Source organism: Phyllostomus discolor, chromosome 4 (assembly GCF_004126475.2).
Source record: "Phyllostomus discolor isolate MPI-MPIP mPhyDis1 chromosome 4, mPhyDis1.pri.v3, whole genome shotgun sequence".
Classification (NCBI taxonomy): Eukaryota; Metazoa; Chordata; class Mammalia; order Chiroptera; family Phyllostomidae; genus Phyllostomus; species Phyllostomus discolor.
The window spans coordinates 198,168,583-198,178,066 of NC_040906.2; positions in this window are offsets into that span (position 1 = coordinate 198,168,583).

Genomic DNA, 9,484 nt, shown 5'->3' on the forward strand with positions numbered 1-9,484 from the left:
AGAAACGCAGCCCGGATTCGTCGTGGATGCTGAACACGAGTACAAAGGCACAGGTCTGGGACGTGCCACAGACAGCTTTGTCTCTGGGGGTGGGTGGGAACTGTGGGAAACGTTAAGTCCCAGGTTCACCTTGCTTGCAGGGAGCTTATCAGGCAGTGAGGGAAGGGAAGGCAGCAGAAATGAAGAGAACATTCCATCCTTCTTGTTCCTGGGAGGCCGGCCTTCCTGGGAAACCAGGAACACCCGCCCCTCCCTGCCCCATCACAACCAGCTCCCGTCTGCTGCTGCTGCTGCTGCTGCTGCTGCTGCTGCTGCTGCTGCATTAGGACCTCGGCAGATCAGCGCAGCCCCCAGCCCGGGGACAGGTAAAGATTATTTTCTTCCTTCCCTCTGTAGCCTCAAGCTCTTCTTAACTTTCTTTTACATGTTCATTGAATGCAGTCATGGAGCGGCCGTGTTCAGAGCAGAAAGAGTGGTCTGGCAAGCTTCTAGATCAGGGGCATCGAACTCATGTTCACCAGGGGCCACATCAGCCTCGCAGTTGCCTTCAAAGGGCCGAATGTAATGTCAGGACTGTTTAAATGCAACTGTTCCTTAACAGTTCAGCGAGAGCCCGGTGCTGCCGCCGGGTAGAAACAAGGCACTGAGCCAGATAAAACAGGTGGAGGGACGGATTCGGCCCCCAGGCCTTGGGGTTGCCACCTGTGTTCTAGATCCTTCTGTAGTTGTGAGACCCTAAAATAGAGGGGAATAATGGAATGCATGCATCGCTGTGAGGAAGAATAATTAATTAAAAAACTCAGAAAATGAACTGTGTCCCGTTGACAGGACTCCCTGGAAGACTCCTGCCTTCCCCAGGCGGCTGTGCTAGTTGAGAGCTGGGTGGGCCAGGTGGGCCAGAGCGGTGGTCCCCACATGTCCGCCTGCACTGCAGCCACCTGGAGGGCTTATTCGGGCACAGGCCGCTGGACCCACCTCCAAAGGGTCTGACCTAGTAGGACAGGGTGATACTGAGTCTAACGGGTGACCAGGTGACACTGTGCAGCTGCCTGAGCACCCACTCAAGAACCATGGGGCTGTGACAATCAACAGCTCCGACCCCTCGGTGATTGAAGATGATGAGAGTCCATTTCCTGGGCCCAGGCCCCTGCAGGCCCCGCAGCACTCTGAGACCTTTGTTCTCTGAGGGTCACTCAGCTGTCCCGCAGCTGCACCATCCGGGCCGCACCGCCTCCCGACCCAGGGGAGGACAACGTCAGTCGAGGTGCCCGGCCCAGCAGTGCGGTCCCTCAGCACAGGGCGACTGCCTCACTCTCGGAACCCGCTGGGCAGGGCCGGTCACGTGGCCGCAGCAGAGGGAGGAGAAACGCCGTCCTCCTGCGCCTGGATGGAGAGGCCAGAGGGATGTGGGTAGGCATTAGACGTCTCTTTCGCAAGAACAAATCATAATAATAATAATAGCGAATGTGGGGAATTAAATAGGATATAACAGAAAAAGAGGGGAGTGGAAGGGAAGTTGAAGAAACTGGTGAAATTAGAACTAGATGGTGAAAGGCATGAAGATTCTCTTCTGAAAGGTTTACGTGGAGTTTGGTTGATATTTCCCTGACATAGCTTTTTAAAACAGCATTAGGAAAAGCAATACAAATATATACAGAGAGAGAAGGAGACTAAAATTCCCTTCATTCTAAACTTTCCTGCCTCTGCCGACGAAATGGAAACTCCTAACTCAGCAGTACTGGGGAAAGTTCCCTCTGTCCACTCATGAAAGGAAGGGGGTTTTTCTGGTCAGTGAAACTGGGGGGAAATGGGTTATTGCACAAGCTCAAACATCAACAAAGTGTACTCCATTTTAAGCCGTATGTGAGAGTTAGGAGTGATGATTCCCCTTAGAAAGATAGTCCACCAATTGGTTTCTTGGAGTTTTCCAAGAGTATTAAAACTGACTTTTTTTAATTGTTAACATCTTTTAGTAACATCTCTAACCTGAAGCGAAACACAGTTATCAATGATTGTTTTGCCCGATAGGCATGAGAACTATAATTAACTTATTTTGCCAGCTGCCAGCAGAGTGCTCGTATCACTTGGTGAAATGAGAACAATTATAAGATTTCAGCCCACACGTATCCACCAACAGCGGAGAGGCTAAAACAAATGTGGCTCCAGCTCAGCCGCTGCAGAGCCCTCACACCTGCAGAAGAAACCCTGGGCATCCAGGAAAGGAGGCCTCACCTGCCTGTTGGAGACTCACCTGCCTGTTGGAGAGAGGTGACTAACGTGGGGGCGCCTGGTGAGGAGAGGGCAGGCTGGTGCACCTGCAGCTGAGACCAGACCAGCTCCTCTATGGGATGTCCGGGCAGACAAAGCCCGAGGGAGCCCCGCAGCTGCCTGGGAGGTCCTGCCGGGCTACATACAATCGTTCTGATGAAATGCGAGAGGCTCTGATCCCATTTGGGGAACCCCTAAAGCATCACAAGGAAGGGGAATGGTTTGTGTTATTATGGTAATTTTAGAGTCACGGTGGTGTGGGGCCAGTTGTTTAGGATTAAACTCAACAGCCTTGACATTCCCTTAGAGCAAGCAGTGTGGAAATAGGCCGGCCATGTCTGCAGAGGGCCAAGGAAGCAAGAAGCAAAATGAAGTCCTGAAGGAAGTTAGCTAATTTGGGTGGAGATGGAGTTGCTGACCCCCATCTATTCTAATAATTAAAACTAAAGAAGAATAATTAAGAGGTCACTGGAATTAAGGTTCTAACATCAGAGCCCCCTGAAGAATGTCCCCTATCGTCACAGCGACCATAGAAAGGACCCAGGTGCTCACTTTCCTGCTGACTCTGGTTGCTAAGCAACCTCAGCTTATCCTTTGGCCATTGAGAGTTCCTGACTCGGTAACTTTGATTCCCTGGAGGCAGAGAATCTGCTCCCTTGTTGAATGACTTCTCACACCTGGGACTGTTTAGAGTTAAATATGGTGATAATGAAATACATCACACCCATAATATTGGTGCTTTCATGTTAAGCTTAGGAATCATCTGGCGTGTGTTTCTTAAGTGATTTTTTTTTAAGTGAAAACTTACGATCTGAGAATGTGAAATTGATTTTAAACTTGTGATTTTAAGTTGAAAGGTGTGAGAAAACGTGACTTGGTTCATTAACAGTATTAGGATAGATTCACTATATTTATAAGTTTAATTTATTAGGTGCAGAAGAGGTGTTTACCTATGAGAACAGTTTGGCTTAATTGGTTGTAAACTTGTCAGGTCAATTATTTAAAGCGCTAGAACAGAAAATAAGCTGTGATTAACTCTAATCAGTTTAAACCGTTTAAATGCTTTTAATAAATGATGCTTGTAAATGAGACTGGTGGTTTAAAGGAGTTTAGCTTCTTCAGCTTGAGTTAATCCAACATTAATCAAAGCTCCCTTTCCCAGAAAGGATTAGTTTTATGTTATTTTATTAGATTTATAAATGTAGTACTAAAGCATGTATATCAGGTTAGGATCTCGGTTTTGGCAGAAAGTAACGAACAAACAAAACCCCCCAGCTCTGAGGGACTGAATAAACAGGGCTGATTCTCCCGCATAATGATGAGTTTGGGGGCAGGTCCTCAGGGTCGCTGAAACCTGCCGAGATCTTGGCAGTCCTCCTGGCCTTTCCCCATGTCCACGAAATGCTGCCGCAGCATCGCCCACCCCAACTGAGCACAGGGCTTGAAATACAACGGGTGGCCCATAAATAGTGGTGGACATGGAATTTGTGCAAAAATTTTATGTATATCATAACACTGTAGAGGGCAAGATCTGAATGGGACCCGGGAGGCTGGTTTTCTCGAGTTCCCCCGGTGATTCTGCTGACCAGGACGTCTAGGAAACATGGAAAGCATCCTCTGGTGAGCTCATTCACCTCTGGGCTGCAAGAACCTGTCATCCGGCAGGGCCTCCCAAGTCCGCACCCCCAGCCGTGACCTCTCCCTTGAACCGAAAACGCTGGCACCCAGCTGCTTTCTGAGAACCTCCACCTCGGTGCATCTCAGGCATCTCAAGTGGTGTGTGTGTTCATAGGCATCCTCGTCCTCCTTGCCTTGGCCCTCAGTTTGTCCTCCGGTGAGTGCAGCCCCAAACCGGGAAAGCACCTTCAATTGTTTTCAGCCTGTTATCTCCCACGTCCAAGTCCATCAGCAGGTCTTACTGACTTCACGTCAGAACGTGGCCCCCGGGAAGCGAGTGCAGGGAACCAATGCGGACACCAAGCTCATGCTGCCCACCGGCATGAATAATCAAGTCTTTTGCTCTGGCCCACGCGTCTCGTGGCTTCCACCAGCACCCGCAGCACTGGCAGGCTATCTCACCAACTTGCAAGTAATGTGCAGCCTCAGACCCTTCACAGTTCCTGGCACTTTGCACTAAAGTTTCTCTCCACCTGAAATGCTGCTCCCCCCAGTTCTCGTTGTGGCTGGCTCCTTCAACCGCTGCCTGTCGGGGAGGTTTCTTCGACCCTCAGTCCAAACACCCTCATGCCAGTCACTCTGGGTCCTACCCTAGCACCTCTCATTCTGCAACAAGTTTTAAAAATGTTAAGGTAACATTTAAAATACACACCCAATCTAAAGTGCATTACAATAAATAATTATGTATTCACGACTGAAGTCAAAATACAGAGCATTACCAATACAGTTGATGATTTATGCACCGCCCCACCCAATTCCCTATTCTTCCCTCTCGCCATGCACCAACCTCAGCTCGGCGTTATTCATTCCCATGCCGCTCAATAATATATGTTAGTTTATGTACTGTATTGATGACATGTATAATGTGCACTTTTTCCGCCCATGTCCGAGGGGAAATAAGGATGTGTACTATATATGGGTATAATGATTACATACTGTGGGTATAATAATTCCGTGTATAATGAGCAAGAAAACGTGGGTGCGCGTTATACACGGCAAAATATGGTATTGTGACTTTCCGCAGGTGGTATCACATTTCACCTGCTTTCCTGCTACAGGCTTCTTCAAGCAAATATTATGTTTGCGAGACAGTCTCCGTGGATGTGGGCGGCTGGGGTTCATTCATTTTCACTGCTCTGTACCATTGTGGGGTATGTCACCATTATTCATTACCCTGTGAGTTGACATTTAAGTTCTTGTATGCTTTTTTTTTCTCCTTGTGTAAATGTGTAAGAATTTTTTAAAAGTATATACCGAGGCTTAGAATTGCTGGATCCAAGGGCATTCATATTTCAACTTTTCTTGATATTATGAAATTGTTTCCTTAAAGTCCCTCCACCATGATTTTCTAAAAACTCACTGTGTCCTAGGACCAGACCGTAAATTCTGAGATTCCTCTCAGTCATGTCCATCCCTAGACCCCTGTGCCCAGGGGCTGGGGCATGAATATTTGTGAAATGACTGGAGACACGGATACACTGAGGGCTACAGTGACTTCCCCAGGGTTACAGACTTGTCTTGGTGACAAAGCTGGGCTCTGAGCCCAGGGTGCTGACTCCTTAAAGCCTGACTAAGAGGAAGCAGTTCTTGTAAATACGGTCCCGGGTCCAAGGGCCCGGTCCCAGGAAGAAAGTCTGGAATGAGTTATCAGTGACTACCGGGGGGCCTTCCCATGGTGCCTGAGCCGGTGTGGGCCAGACACACGCTCCCCGCACGGTGGGAGGCGTAGCTTCTGGAAATTCTCCAGGAGGGGAAAACTGCCCCAAGGGTATAGGAACAGAGCTGCTGGTGCGACAGGGGCTGCCGTGTCAGGGGGACGGGGCAGAGGGGGACAAGCATGTGTGGGGGGTGGGGGGCAGGCCACTGCATGGGCAGAGGCAACGCCAACCCATCCAAGGCTCCCTGGGGGAGCCCTGAGATCACATCCATCTTCAAAAGGAAAAGAAGGGATGGCCAAGAGGCCTTCTTCCAGCACCTCGCACGACCTCGTGAGGACAGCCCGGAGACCGCTCTGAGCTGAAGCGGAGCACTTGGAGAGCGGAGAGGACAGCTCAGGCGGATGCACAGCCTTGGAAACTGTTAGTCTGAGGTCTTTAAGTTTGTGTTTATTCTGGCCTTCCTTTTTAGTTGATTTGCATTTGGTTTTCATCTCACACTGTCTTGGATCCAGCCAGGAATGTATAAATCATTTAGCAAGCAGCAAACAGCAGGGCCACCAAAGGGATGGAAAAGAAAACCCCCCAAGTGGGGTCGAGACAGGGCAACTGGAGAAAGGAGAGGCGCGGGGAGTGGGCTGGGGGCCAGGGAATCACAGAGAGGGGATGTGAGTCACAGAGGCAATAACAGCCTCTTCTTGTCCCCAAGGACCAGTTCCATGACACTCAGATACCTGGGAGACCAGGACGGGAGGGGGAGGAGAGAGAGAGAGAGAGAGAGAGAGAGAGGGAGTGTGGGGGGAGGGGAGAGAGAATGAAAAACAACAAGCTCAAGAATCCAGCATCAGGGTGTGCAACCGTCACTAAGATGATAGCCTCCCTCTTTGGGTGCCCCTTGCTCAAAATGGAGCATTTTCTGCACCCCGGAACCCCCCTAGTTGCCTTTTCTGCTCAGATCCAGAACCTTTCCACAGACTCCTCCTGGCCTCATCTTCCCGTCCGGTAAGGCCCCACTTCCTGCCGTTGCACTGAAGAGGTCTCTCCAGGTTCTCCCATCAGACTTGTGTGGGGTGAGACCAGGGCTGGGCTCGCCTCTCTCCTGAGCGCACAGGGTCCTCTCTCATGGCACTTGCCATCCGCCTGCTCCACTCAAGCCCTCCGCTAGACTCTCAGCAACGGGAGAGCAGGGACCGAGTCTAGCTTAGCTCCCTGCCGCCACCCCGGTCCACGGCAGACCCCCCGGTAAGCGCTGGCTGGCCGACAGGAGTCACGTTGCAGAGACTCCCTGGGATGTAATGCCATCATGGCACAGCTTGGAGAATTCACCCAAACCTTTTCTGCATTATTGGTGGAAAACTCTTGGGGGGAAAAAAAAAGAAGAGCCTGAATCTCTTTGATTTAGTAGCCAGATAAACCAGCTACAACGAAACCCACACAATTATGGGCAGAGTGGGGGTTTGCACCTGGAGGGTGGGGGCGGGTGGTGGAACGGGAGTCAACTAAGTGCGCCCTCTTCGCTCTTTAGCACCCTGCCTTTGTAGTTCCATTTCTGGCCCCAAACTGGGAGCACCGGGCTCACTTAATGCTACGTTTCTGTAATGTTTTTGGACTTGGAAAAGGAATTGAGAGTGTTTCGAAGTCCATTCTCTGCTCTTGGAAGGGATGGATGCCACCCATGTTGTGGCATTCTGAGGGAAAGATTGAAGGTGTACTAGGCAGGTCCGGCCACGTAAACAGATACCACTTAGGAATTGCTTTACATCCACAGAGGGGATTTAAACAAGAGCTTGACGGAACAGGCGATGGGAGCCCTAGAAACTGAAGGACACCAGGAGGCAAAGGTTGATGAGTCACTGTCACCAGCTGGGGCAGGGGGCGGGGCGGGGCAGGGGTGGCGGGGAGAGGCTCACCACCTGGAGGAAGCTGGGTGCTCGGCCTGCCAAGCCAGCCGGTGCTGGTTGCTCAGGGCCCTGTGGCCACAGCAGAGGACTCCGCCACCTGAGCCGGAGAGAGAAGTACCTTTGCCCCTCCTCTCCCCTCCAAACAAACCTCCCGCCCTGTGGCTGAGACTCCTTCTCTGTCTCCCTCCCTGCTTGCCTTCTTCCTCCCTTCCCTATCTTTCAGGCCAGAAAAACAAATTTTTTTTCGTCATAAGGATAGGGAAAATTTTCTGGAGCTTTCCAGATAGAGCCGGAAAAGAGAAAGCACACATTTCAAATTGAAAAGTAAAATCTCGAGTGCCCTCGATAGCCCTGAATGCGGTGTGGGACCGACGCCTTTCCCTTCCTGGCCCTACGGTGCCGCCCAAACCGCAGACGGGTGTCCCCATCTCACTGAAGAGTCAGCAGTGCCAGTCGGGAGCGTGGGCCCGGGAGCCGGGCCCCCTCCGCCCAAGTTCTGGGCGGCCGGTGCTCCTGGGCCAGTGCCAGCCTCGCTGTCGGTGCTCTTGCTGGTGGGAAGCAGGAGGTGATCACAGCGGTCCCGCCTCCTAGGGCCGCTGCAGGGACTGCGGCATTGACACGCCCACGGGCCTCAGGACAGAGCCCAGTGAACGGCACAGGGAGGTTCCTAGGAGGCCCTGCGCTCGGTCAGCATCTTCCTGCGGCTCCAGAAGGCAGAAAGCCTGCCCGGACCCCCTGCCCCCATGGAAACAGTGGGACTTGGAGGTCAGATACCGCCAGTTTTCAGCCTTTAATCGAACACACACTGTCTCCACCAGTAGGAGGCAGTGTGGTCTTGGCATCCTGCCAAATGTCAGCCGGCTAGGACCTGACTACACTGGCAGCAGGAAGGAAGAGACACAAAGTAAGGCCCTCTTTTGTCTCATGCTGGCATTTCAAAGGCTGCCAGGTTCATCGGGGCCCCAGCACACACCAGGGTCAATGTGCTGGACCTGCAGAATTAGGGCCCTTGACATCCGCTGGTGCTGTGGCCGCCGGCGCGAGCCACGGGCCTGCAGGTCCTCAGCCACCTGCAGGGCAGTGGGAGATTCGGCTCCCTCTCTGTGCAAGCGGCAGGTTGGGCCGATTCGCCCAAAGCCTGCAGGCTGTTCTCTCCAATCAACTGCCCCACTAGTTTCCGTGTAGTTTTCCTTCTTTACCTTTAAAAGTTACAAAGTTAATTTCTGGGGGGGGAAAATGGGCTAGTGATCCCAGTACACTACATGGCTTTATACTCAACATAGTAACCACTAAAACAAATTTAAAAAATTATATCAAATGTATGAGACTGCCCACATATCAATAATTCAGTTCATAATTTTGAAATGGAGTCTAATAAAAACATCCTACAAAACACTTATTCCCTCCTCCCTCCCTGCCTTCCTCCCTTCCTGCCTTCCTCCCTTCCTGCCTTCCTCCCTCCCTCCCCCCTCCCTCCCTCCTCCCATCCTCCCTCCCTCCCTCCCTTCCTCCCTCCCTTCCTTCCTCTCTCCTCCCTTCCTCCCTCCTTTCCTTTCTCCCTCCCCTCCTTCTGTCCTTCCTTCCTTCCTTCCTTCCATTCCTTGTGTACCTAGAAGCTAAAAGGCTTCTGGTTTTCAGTTAGGTGTTTGAATATAATTAAATTAGCACTTCTGCAGCTCCCTTCATTAAGGTCTCAGGCAGTAAAGTGATTTAAGTCATGCCAGTTTTCATCCACGCACCAGTTATTTTTTTTCCATGTTGAAAGTAAAACTTAGGATTTTCCTAGCTTAGAGGCAGAAACTAAACCAGAGTCAGTGTGGACTTGGGCAGTGACCTGTAAAGGGAAAAGTGTGGGGGAGAACATGCAGAGAAAACAAAGCCTAAATGAGGCAGATGTCCACTAATTAAAACTAACATGCGCCATGAAAATCAAAGCTAATAGATGGTACTTTAATTCCTTACGACTTCGATATCCAAAAACAG